Source organism: Nuphar pumila, chromosome 3, assembly GCF_984573655.1.
Source record: "Nuphar pumila chromosome 3, dmNupPumi1.hap1.1, whole genome shotgun sequence".
Lineage (NCBI taxonomy): Eukaryota > Viridiplantae > Streptophyta > Magnoliopsida > Nymphaeales > Nymphaeaceae > Nuphar > Nuphar pumila.
Genome location: NC_143251.1, coordinates 91,847,703 through 91,860,587, shown reverse-complemented (window position 1 = coordinate 91,860,587; position 12,885 = coordinate 91,847,703).

Genomic DNA, 12,885 nt, shown 5'->3' with positions numbered 1-12,885 from the left:
TCTGAGCGAACGATTCAAACGTTGGAAGATATATTGCAAGCTTGTATGCTTGATTGGAGGGGTGAATGGGATTCACACCTATGCTTGGTAGAGTTCGCGTATAACATTAGTTATCACGCTAGTATCGGGATGGCCCCGTATGAAGCATTGTATGGTAGACCTTGTCGATCACCATCTTATTGGGACGACATTAGCGATAGAGCAAGCAAAGCGTCGATTGTTCTTCAACACTACATGCAGCAAGTGCAGAAGATTCGTGAACGTTTGAAGGCAGCACAAGATAGGCAGAAGAGTTACGCCGATAAGAGACGTCGCTAATTGTCTTTTGATGTTGGAGACATGGTTTTTGTCAAAGTGCGTGTTTCGTTTTGGAAAGAAAGGGAAGTTGAGTCTGAGGTATGTTGGACCGTTTGAGATCGTGGCGAGGATTGGTGAAGTGGCATATCGTGTCGAGTTGCCTCCACAATATGCTCACATTCACAATGTTTTTCACGTGTCGATGCTCAAGAAGTACATTCCTGACCCATCACATGTTATTTGTTATGAAGATGTGGACGTACAGGAAGATCTGACTTTGTCAGAAAGGCCTATCAAGATTGTTGACCGACGAGATCAAGTTTTGCGTACCAAGATTATTCTGTTAGTTAAGGTACGGTGGCAGCACCATGGCATTGAAGAATGCACATGGGAACCAGAAGCGAGCATGAGAGAGACTTATTCAGAACTTTTTGTAACCTCCTAAGGGTGATTTCGCAGACGAAATTCTTTTTAAGGAGAGGAGGATGTAAGATCCACGATTTTCACTCTTCATGTATATTGTGCAATTATATGGAAATCGATGAATTTTTATGTTTTGGCAATTTTTGAAGATTTGCTTATTTTGAGAACTGGGTTAAATCGCGTGATTTTATATAAATAGAGAGATTTTGGGAAATCTAGAGCGGATCAATCTCCAAAACTTTTAGGGTAAGTTTGGAATAGGGTTGTAGTGATACACCCTGAACTCGAGATCCGAACGACGTAACGACCTCGTCAGTGCATGTGAATTATGAGTCTTGACTTAATTTTAGAGCCGAATCTTAGAACGCATAATTTTAACTAACGAGAGAATATTTTCTCAAGAGGCATCAACCATTCTATGTTAATTAAGGTTATAAAGAGAATAAAATAAATTGTTGGAATTAAATTATTATTTTAATGCATTAAATAAGTGTTTTTTTTATGACATACATGATATGCGGTTTTGGTTTTGGTTTTGGATCCGGAGCACCTAGTAGATCCAAGACCCATGGACGACCCCTATAGTGGACGTCCATGTCCTTGGTTGACCAGCTGGTCAAGGCTGACCAGCTGGATGGCAATTTTGAAAAGGTTTTTGCATAGATTTAAAGTTTAGATCTCTATTGGCCATATATCATTTCCAAAACCTCATGATGGAGCTTGAAGGCCATCATGAGGGGCGTCATTTCCAAAAGGGAAGCATGGGGCTGGCGCCCCATGGCAATTTTGAAAAGTTTTTGAGTGTTTTCAAATGCTTAAAATTGATTGGGCTAGTTGGGTGGCAGCCAAGGGCGCCCCCTTGTAATTTGTTCAAAGTTTAATGGCTTTACAAAATGGCATTTTTGAAAATTTTCTAAAACTTTTTAAATGCATGACATGCATTGGTTGTGGGAGGGCGTGGAGATCCCCAGCCCTCCATCTTGAAGGGAATGATCCTAGCCGTCCAAGCCTAAGCAAACCTGTATAAAACCCTTAGAAAAAAAAAACAGACCCCTTTCTTGTTGGGCGATTTTTTTTTCATAGGACCCTCTCTCTCTTCTCTCTCCCAAACCTCCTCTCTCCTCTCTTTTCTCCTACTCCCAACCGTGGGTGTCTCTTGAAGGAGAGAGCTGCAACTAACACTTCCTTCCTTCTCCAACCAAGGTGAAGTTTCAACCTCTCTTTCTTTCTTTTTTTGTGATTAAATGATTTAGATATTTATGAAACCCACGAAGCAATGCACTCCATGCGTGCATGCTTCAAAGAGGTGGATTAGCACTAGAAAAAAAGTATTTTCCCTATGGATGTTCATGTTGGGTTTTTTTTTTCTAATGGCTGCATGTTCTCAAATAGGCTTCCTCTATTTTTTTCTTTTCTTCTTTTTCCTAAGTGTGTTTTCAGCCTTTCTTTGCCAAAGCATGTAACTTCTGATTAGTATGCTGTAATGAATGTTTTTACTCTTTCTTCTTTCGGTTTTGGCTTGTTCTTGAACATTGCAGTCAAGGCTGGGTGAGCTGGACTGAGCTGGGCCCGTTCAGCACGCACCCATCTCTTTTAGAGCTTGTTTGGAGTGCATGCAGGCCCAGTCGTGCGCTGTAGCCGTCGCCCTTACCTTGGACTCCCGTGCTTGGGCGTGATGGGCTCAGCTCAGTCCCAAATTGATGGGATTGGTGCTTCAGCCATGGAGGATGGCTTGGGTCATAGTGTGACCCAGCTCTGTTAGTTGAGGAAAGTCGTGGCTCCAGTATTAATTTTGTTTTCTGTCATTAATTTTGCTTTCTTTTTTTTGGGATTTCACGGTTGGCGCATGACCAACCGGGTTTCTGCTTGTGGGTTGGGGCCGACCCATGGCAGGTGCCCAACTGCTTCCATCCGTTCGGATGTGAGCCATAGGCTCTGGTCCTTGGCACTAGTGATGGCATGGTCTGGCCCAGCGGATCAGACCCTTTGTTCAACCAACTGCACTTTGGGTTGAGCTGGGTGCCATGCGGGTGGCCCGCGCGCCCAGCAAAAGCTTTCAAATGAAATTTTTATCTATAATATATGTATATTTCGGTGTTATATATATATATATTTTAAGGCCTCATTTATTGTTGGTTTTTCGGGTTGGGCTAGGGTGTCTGTCTGAACCAGGGGTTCAGACCTGCACTATAGCCGGTTTGACCATTTTTGGATGCAAACCTAGCCCAGTCCGTTTTCTTCCTAGTTGGAGCTGGGTGCGCACCACTTGGGTGTTGTGCACCCATGGCATTCGGTTAGCACCTAGTGGGTGCAGGTCTGAACCAAGGTTCATACCTGAACCCTTTGGCAGCCCAGCTAGCACCTAGTGCTAGCCGCGGGTCCACCTTGTTGGAGTCGGGTGCCAGCCACTTAGTACTGGACACCCCCGTGTCTCTCCTTCGGCTGAGCCACCTTTGGCGCAGGTCTGAACTGGAAAGGGGTCAGACCCTAATCCGTTTTAGCAACTGTCTGGTCCTAGGGACCAGACACCTTGATCAGCTCTTGGCACCCCCCTGCACTATGTTAGCCTATTGACCCTTGTCAGGGGCTTGAACCAGCCCCAACCGAACCCTTTGGCAATCTGGTCCGAACCATAGTCGGACCAGAACCTATTTAGTATGCATGATAGTCTGGTCTAAAGGACCAGACCAATGTTGAGCTGGAACTCTTTTTGCAGCAAGTGGGCGGATCCTTGTGTTGGCACACTTGCAGCCCCGTAATGCCACTCTTGTGGCTGTCAACATGTTTCTATCAATTACCAGCTCGCACCTACTTCGAGCCGAACCCTATTAGGTTCAAACTAGCCTTTGTATTGCCCTGCACCCTCCTCGCACTTCGGTTAGGTTTGGCATGAGTGCATGCCTTGGGATGCACCGGGTTCGAGTAAGCTTTTCATATATATATATATATATATGTGTGTGTGTGTGTGTGTGTGTGTGTGTGTGTGTAAATGTGATTGTATATATATACATGTATATACGTATACATATATGTTTGTGCCTCATCGAGTATGTTTGAAAGTGTTGATATATATATATATATATATATGTACAGATGAATATATATAAGTTTATTAAAACACATGACTCTCGTGTCCCGTTCAAGTATTTTCTCATATGATTCCATACTCCGAGCTGAGTATGAATTTCATAGTGTTGTCCTATGTTCGTTTTGGACAAACGTTTTGTTTAGGGTCTGCGGGCGCGGCACCACGAACCGTGGTAATGCCAATGTTATACCCATTAGATGGGTTAAGTTCAGAAATCATCTTCGACACGTAAGTGTGTCGTACTGCGTAAGGAAAATCCTTATGCCTTGATTTACGTGCAATGAACTAGTTAAGTATACAGACGAACACTATTGCAAATCCACATACTTGGAAACTACGTTGAATTACAAGTGTTGTTTAATTATCTTTGTTACGGGTCCGCAGGCGCGGCACCCCATACCGTGGAAATAGCCAATGTTGTTTCCATAAGATGGGAATATCCTAGATTTCACCATAAACATGTAAGTGTGTTGAACCACGTATGAAAGCATAGTTAAATGCAATCTTCACACTGAGGTATGCAAGTTAGTACCTTTTAATTATCGCATATTATACAACTGCCTCTGTTATTTATACTTGTGCAAAAGATAGAATCATGTGATACTCCTACACTTTGCACTTGGCACATCCTGACACTATTACTGAGTAGTGCGTACCCTGAGGAGGTATATTGCTTGAGGCGTCGGTAAGCACATTAGGTGCACTTACCTTATGAAATGAAAGGAAAGAAAATTGAACACCATAGGGTATGAATATTGAAATGTTTTGATGTGAGCTCAGTTGGAGTCTCCGGGCAATGGCCTTTGTGTTGTGTGGACTCTTGTGTAATATACCCTAAATAGAAACAAAATAATATGGTGTTTTGACTACTTTCACGAGCAGTGTGCTCCTTTGGCCGTGTGAGGCTGAGCACGTGGATGGGCAGGCCAAGTCCTCGTTTTGCGTACCCTGTGGGGACCACGAGGCAAATTCCTCATTGTGAAGTATGATTGAACATGAGCCTTAAGAAAGATAAACCTGCTTCGCCCCATTCACAAAATGGTTCACCTTGGGAGAGGGTGGATGGTACAACCCTGAGTGACTTGTCGTTACTACAACACGTTTTTGACAGGAGCTGTAGCGTCCTTTGGCCTCCAGTCACTCAGAGTCAGGGAGGTCGAGGTTGCCTTCTTAGGACCTCACTACTGCAGTAGTATGGATTGCAATCCTTGCCTATGCGACTGTTTTCTCCTAGCCATGTGCTGCTCGCATGAGGTTGACTCGGTCTGTAGCTTCCCCGGTTACCACCCTAGACAATTAATAACAGACACCGGGTGCATGTCTCACAGAATGCGAGGTTTCCTTTGTGTATCCGAAGGAGTAATCAGAAGAACTTAAAGACTAACCAACCAGCTGACTTACCATAGTTGCTTGTGCTGTGGACTTTACTCTAGTTGCTTTTTCTTGTTCAGCTGTTACTTGGTTACTTTGCTGCTCAACACTTGTTACAGTTGTTACCACCTTGAGCACTTGCCTTACAGTTACTGTTGCTTCTTTAGTTACTTGTTGCTCAATTCGCTGTTTTAGCTACTTGTTTACCCTGCTACTATATCCTGTTGACTAGTGCTTGTCACTTTGCACTCACCTGACATAGGCACTTACACTTGTTAGCTTTTTCTGTTTTTTCTTGTGTAGAGGGTATATCTATATATGCTTATGGTTGTTTCTTCACCACCTCGCAAGAGGACTGGCCCCGTTTTATGGGGATGTAGGTGACGAACAGGTATAGTGTTGATGCGGTGATACACGGTGGAGGCTCTGAGGACCCACACACACACTTGTCCTGCAGATCCTGTACCCGGTGGTTTTTGGGTTCTAGTGGTTGTCGGGATATACATATTCCCTGTTTTGTACTTTTTTACCTACATTTTGTAAACTCTTTAAACTGTAGGGGTGTTTCCCTCTTCTTACTTCACAGTTACACTTTTGTACACATCATTGGTGATACTGTTTCCACTTGTTGCACTTATCTGTGTAGGCCGCCCAGACTTGCGGCTTTGTTGTTTTTCCCACGCTTGCTTTCCGCTGGTTTTCCTACTTAAACCTTTTAAAAAAAAAATCATAGAAATCCCAAGCTTTTTCCAAGGTCGGGGATTGGGGCTCCATAACAGCAGTGCCAAACATTGCAAGTACAAACATTGCAGCAAATGCATTGGCACCGTTGTAAGTCTATAAAAGATTATAGCAGTGCGAAGCACTGCTGTAAGTGACGACATATATCCAATGACACTATAGCTAAAAAAAATAGTATATGAAATGCTAATGATGGTGTAATGGTAAATGTCAAGGCATGTGTGAGAGCATATTTAAAGTGCAGGAGGATCAAAGAATTTATTGCGGATGCATAATAGTGACTGCAAAAACAGAGAAAAAAAAAACAAAAAAAACTTTTATCAATAAGCATGCTCCTCATCAGAATTAGAATATTGTACCAAGAAACAATGAAGGATTGGGCTTCTGAGGGAGCTTATTACAGCAGGACATACCTGGATTTTCAGTAAAGCGTATCAGAATCTTGCTGTCAATAGTTGTTACTTCAGGACAAGGTGAAAGAAAACACTCCAGATCAATGGAGCATTGGATGATTCCTTAGCAAGTCTTTGGCAAGATCCTTCAGCCTATACATTACCTTTTAGAGCCTTTAACTCGATGGCTCCAAGGGATGAATTATGAACATAGGTCACTCTGTGGAAGGGGAAGGAGAAATTTTCCTGATGACCAACTGGTATAGATCGTGAGCATTGACAATTCTTGAAATGCATAGGGATTCAACACATATATTCTAAAATAATTCTGCAGATAAACCACCATTCTTCTAAATCCTAACTGAAAGGGCTGACTAACCCACTTTGGCCTGAGCAATCATGGGAACCTGTGGAGTTATCTGCATCTGATCCAATTCCATACCATCTGGTAATGAACAAAAATCCCCATATAAGCACCATTGATAATGATCATTTTCACATTTGGTTTTGAATTGGATTCTCGGGCCCCTTTATGAAGCGAACCCCATGACATCTCTACATTCGTTTGTTCCAGGGTAGCGAGAGTAGTGACCTAGACTCTTTCCTTCATAGGCTCTGTACCTTATCATCTGGGTCATTTCCCTTTACACCGTATTTATCCTACCTATGTTTTTCCAGATCTTGTAGGTTATGGACCAAAGCATCTTATCGGATGCTGAAGGAGGCTATCTCAGTGGCTTCAATTACAGTGTTGATCAATGGGAAATATATACTTGATACGTAAAATGCTAACTATGGGACCTCCAACAGATAAAAATACTGATAAAACAAAATTTAGGTAAATTGCCTCTTGCCAAAGGGACCAAATGATCAAAAGATGAGATGCAAAAAAACAATGACCATGACACTATTGACATTTTATTTCAGTATGTAGCCTAACAGGATATCAACAGGAAATTAAAAAAAAAATGATAGAACGATAACACCCTTAACTTCCAGAACCAGAGATCATGTTGGATATTCAACTATGGCTACTATAACTTGATGGACATATAGACTTACCAAATGAAATGCAGAATTACACCCCTGATAGGATAACAAGCTATGAAGAAAAGGGGAAGTGGTGTACATAGGAGAATTTCTTTAGTGAAACGAGAGGGATTTCACTATGAATCTCTCATAGAGTTTATCCAAGATCCAAGGTAGGCATCAACTTTAAACTTTTCACAAGCTGTAAACGCTCCAAATTTTCACCCTTATCTAGTGTTTATATTTCATATATCATTGCAATATCATTTCATCCATTTGACATGTCATTTCATTTCATTGCATTGCATGGCATTGCATGTCATTACATCTCATCTTCGAGATCCAGAACTCCTGTTTTTATAATATTCAATCCAGATTCGAGTTTTAAAACTTTTCTTTCAAAATCAATTGTTAAAACCTGGGTTATTAATCAACATTCTGTCATTTGCCAACCCCCAGGACCTTATATTTTGAAATGCTTTCTTAGAAAATAATCTGGATTTGTTTTAAACTCAATTTTCAATTGATTTCAATTCTCAGATGAGACCCATTTAGGTGGTGTCGCTTCTGGATTCCTTCACTTGTCAAAAATCTCCAAAAATTTCAGAGTCCTAGTTGGATCAGGACTCTTTTTCCAGAGTCCAGTCGGATCAGAACTCTACTTTTCACTACCTTTTTACCTGTTTTCGGAGAAAACCTTTCAAAATCTTCTATTTTGGCAAAATTTCAGAGCCTTAGTTGGATCAGGACTCTTCTTTAGAGTTTTAATCAGATTAGGACTCTAATCTTTTACAGCTATTTTATCAATTTTCAATCAAATCTTTCAAAATGAGTCAGAAACTCAGAGTTTTAGTCAAAACAGGACTCTGTTCAGAGAGTCCTAGTTGGATCAGGACTCTGATCCTGATTTCAATTTTGAAAGAATCTTTCAAAAAATCTTTCCATCTATCAAAATTGTTACACTTTTATCAAAGAATTTTAAAATTCTGAGGTTTTATCCCAGAGTCCTGATCAAATCAGGACTCTATCCCGGAGTCCTGATCGAATTAGGACTCCATCCAAAGTTGGTTTTCTCACTTCATTTTCACTGGTTTTCAAAAGCTTTGCTCAAATTTCATCATTTGCTTATCAGAAAACAAAAATTTTTAGAGTTCTGATCGAATCAGGACTCTTTCTCAGAGTCCTAATCAGATCAGGACTCTCAACCAAAACTCCAATTTCATCTTGTTTTTAAATTGTTTTTCAAAATTCTCTCATTTGTTTTCTCAGAAAATCCAAAAAATCTGAGAGTCCTAGCTTAATTAGGACTCTGTCCTCAGAGTCTCAGTTGAATCAGAACTCTGTTTTATTTCAATATTTGTTATTGTTTACACTGTTTTAACAAGTTCTTTCATATGTTTTTCAGAAAATACCAAAAAAAATCTAGAGTTTCAGTCCGATCAGGACTCTGTCCCAGAGTCCCAGTCCAGTCAGAAGTCTGTTTTGAAGTTTGTTTTTACTCCCATTCTCATTCTTTTCTATTTTTTTTCAAAAATTAGGTCCTTTTGTAGAGTCTAGTTAATCCAGGACTCTATTTCAGATTCCTGATTGAGTTAGGAGTCTAACCCTGACTGTATTTTCTGACTTATTTCATCATTTTTGATAAAATCTTTTCAGAAACTCATTTATTTGGCTTTTAAAACCCAAAATCATGGAGTCCTAAAAATCCAGGACTCTAACCCGGAGTTCCAGTTCGACTGAGACTCTATTTTCAAAGATTTTGAATTTCAACTATTGATTTTAACCCATTTTCAAAGTTATTTTTAATGATGATTTCAAACTTCTCAAAACCTGATGTGGGCCCACTTAGTTTTCTCTTTTTACATATCAGAAAAATCATCTTCGGTTAGGGAGATATCGTTCTGGCAATTTGGACTTAAATATAACGAATCTAAAATGGGTTAAAACAGGGACTTCCGACTGAAAATACAAAAACAAATAGCAGACTTCATAAAAAAATCTTGAAATTTCAGTTGTAGATAGTAGACATAAAAATAATGAACTTCCTTTTTTACATATCATGAATCGGATATACGGTACAAGATCTATGATCAATACAAGTCAGATTAGGGTTTTGGTAAACCCTAACGAGTTTTATATTTTGAATCCGACTTTCTGTCAGAGGAAAAATACCATACCAAAATTTCACAATAAATAGTTCACATCAATATGAAACCACTTCACTTTGCGGATCTCGAATCGGAAATCAGATGAGAAAAATAACACAACTGCAAGTTACCTATGAATTTCAATAATGATTCTAAACGATTGAAAATCACAGTTTAATCTTTTATTTTTTTGACATGGTTCCCAAATTCCAAAAAATCTGATTTTTTACAGTAGTTCACTGACACATCCGTGTATCACATATAAAAAAATCAGAAATTTACAATGAATATTTCAATACGAAATAACATGCTCTTTGTTGATCTAAGCTTAAAACACACAGAAATTTAAGAAAACCTAATAAAACATGCTTTAATCAATGAAAACAATAAAAGAAATATTCAAACAGTAAAATAAATTTAATTTCTATGTTGGAACACAGGTAATAAACATTAATATGTAAAAAGATAAATAAAACACAGGGAATCCATGGTTGGAATTTGATTTTACTTTTGAAATCATGGATTTAACCCATTTAACGGGTAAATCTCATGTTTTCATGTTTAAGAACATGAAAATCAATGCAATAATCAATTCTAACGGATTAGAATCCATGAAAAAAAAATAAAACAAGGTTAGATCATCTTCTTAGACCGTTCTTGAGGTTCTTGATGTTGAATCCATGGTTTAATCCATGCAATAGAAGGCGCTAATGGCTAAACTTGCATTAAAACATGTAAAAGTATTAAATAAAACTCAAAAATAAAAAAAATTCATTACCTTGAAGTTGCAGCAATGGAGGAAGGGCTGGAGAGGAGAGAGAATCTCCAAGAATCCAAGAGGAGAGAGATAGGGAGGTCGACCTCCCTATGGAGACTATTTATAAAAAAAAAAATAGGTTTAAATCAAAAGTTTTAAAAAAAAATGGACTCTAAAAGGGGGGGGGCGATTTTGGTGTGGAGTTACCTAACTACCCCTAGCATAATTAACCTAATTATCACCTAATTAAACTCCTAACTAAACCTAAAGACCCCCAAATGTGGCACCACTTGGCATTTTTCCACATTAGGTTTTTAAAGTTTTAACTAAAACCTTTAAAAACAATAGTTTAAATGTCAAATTTTAAAATGGATTTTCAAAATAGATTTTGACTCTTCTAAACTTCTAAAACTAACCTGTACAATGACTAACCCTTGTCTCACCCTGACTTTCTCAAATGTGGCGCCACCTTGAGTGGACCCCACTTGAATTTTTAAAACTTGAAATTGAGAGAATTTTCAAAAGATTTTCAAAACTAAACTTTGAATTAAAAGTTTTGAAATGGCATAGAGTTTCAACTGGGTCAGAACTCCTCTAGATATGGCGCCAACTGAGTGGGCCCACATCAGGTTTTGAAAAATTTGAAATAAACATTGAAAATAACTTTGAAAAGGGGTTAGAATCAATAGTTGAAATTAAGAATTTTTGAAAATAGAGTCTCAAGCGAACTGAAACTCTGGATTAGAGTCCTGAAATTTTAAGACTCTGAGATTTTGGGTTTTATCAAAAATGGTGAAACGAGTCAGAAAATACAATCAGGGTTAGACTCTTTGCTCAATCAGAACTCTGAAATAGAGTCCTGGATTAACTGGACTCTACAAAATGACCTAATTTTTTAAACCAAATAGAAAGGAACGGAAATGGAAGTAAAAACAGACTTCAAAACAGACTCCTTACTGGACTAGGACAGAGTCCTGATCGGACTGAAACTCTAGTTTTTTTGGTATTTTTCTAAAAAACAGATGAAAGAACTTGTGAAAACAGTGAAAACAATAACAAATATTGAAATAAAACAGAGTTCTGATTCAACTGAGACTCTGGGACAAAGTCCTAATTGAACTAGGACTCTCAGTTTTTTGGATTTTCTGAGAAAACAATTGAGAGAATTTTGAAAAATAGTTAAAAACTGGATAACATTGAAGTTTTGGTTCAGACTCCTGATCTGATTAGGCTTCTGAGAAAGAGTTCTAATTCGATCAGAACTTTAAGAATTTTGGTTTTCTGATAAGCAAGTGATGAAATTTAAACAAAAGTTTTGAAAATCAGTGAAAATGGAGTGAGAAAACAAACTTTGGATAGAGTCCTGATTTGATCAGGACTCTGGGATAAAACCTCTGAATTTTGAAATTCTGTGACAAAAGTGTAACAATTTTGATAGATGGAAAGATTTTTGAAAGATCTTCTCAGAATTGAAATCAGGATCAGAGTCCTGATCCAACTAGGACTCTCTGAATAGAGTCCTGTTTTGACTAAAACTCTGAGTTTTTTACTCCTCTTTGAAAGATTTTAAAAGATTTGATTAAAAACAGGTAAAAATAAGTGACAAAAGACAGAGTCCTAATCCGACTAAACTCTGAATAAGAGTCCTAATCTGACTGGACTCTTGAAGAAGAGTCCTAATCCGACTGGACTCTTAAAAATGAGTCCTAATCCAACTAGGACTCTGGGATTTTGGCCAAAACAGAAGATTTTGAAAGGTTTTCTCCAAAAACAGGTAGAAAAGGTAGTAAAAAGTAGAGTTCTGATCCAATTGGACTCTGGAAAAAGAGTCTTAATCCAACTAGGACTCTAAGATTTTGGCCAAAATGGAGGAAATGGATAAGGGATATGACCATAACTAGTTTAAAATCAAAATGGAGTTTTGAAAATATTTTAAAAGGATAAAAACAGATGAAAATATAGAGTTCTGATCCAACTAGGACTCTAAATTTTTTTAGAAATTTGATAAATGAAGGAATCCAGAAGCGACACCACCTAAATGGGTCTCATCTGAGAATTGAAATCAGTTGAAAATTAAGTTTAAAACGAATCCAGATTGTTTTCTGAGAAAACATTTCAAAATATAAGGTCCTGGGGGTTGGCAAAAGATAGAATGTCGATTAAAAACCCAGGTTTTAAAATTGATTTTGAAAGAAAAGTTTTAAAAACCTGTATCTAGATTAAATATTTTGAAAACAAAAGTTCTGGATCTCGATAATGAGATGCAATGACATGAAATGCTATGCAATGCAATGAATGACATGTCAGATGCATGTAATGACCTGCAGTAACACATGAAATATAAGTACTGGATGAGGGTGAAAATTTGGGGTGTTTACAAATGCCCCTCTTTGCTACTAAGCCGGTATAGAGCCGAGCTTAGTGGAAAAGAAAAATACACCAAATTTGGACTATAAAAATGCCCCAGTTAGAAAAATCTTGCTGGGTGTGAAGGAATTAATTCAGATGATGATGGTAGATATGAAATGGAGAATAAAGAAGAAGATTCACCTCATCGAAATGAGGCTCAAGCTTAGCCTTTAACCTGGAGAATAAAGAAGAAATACCTCATCAGAATGAGGCTCAGGTTTGTATCCTTAA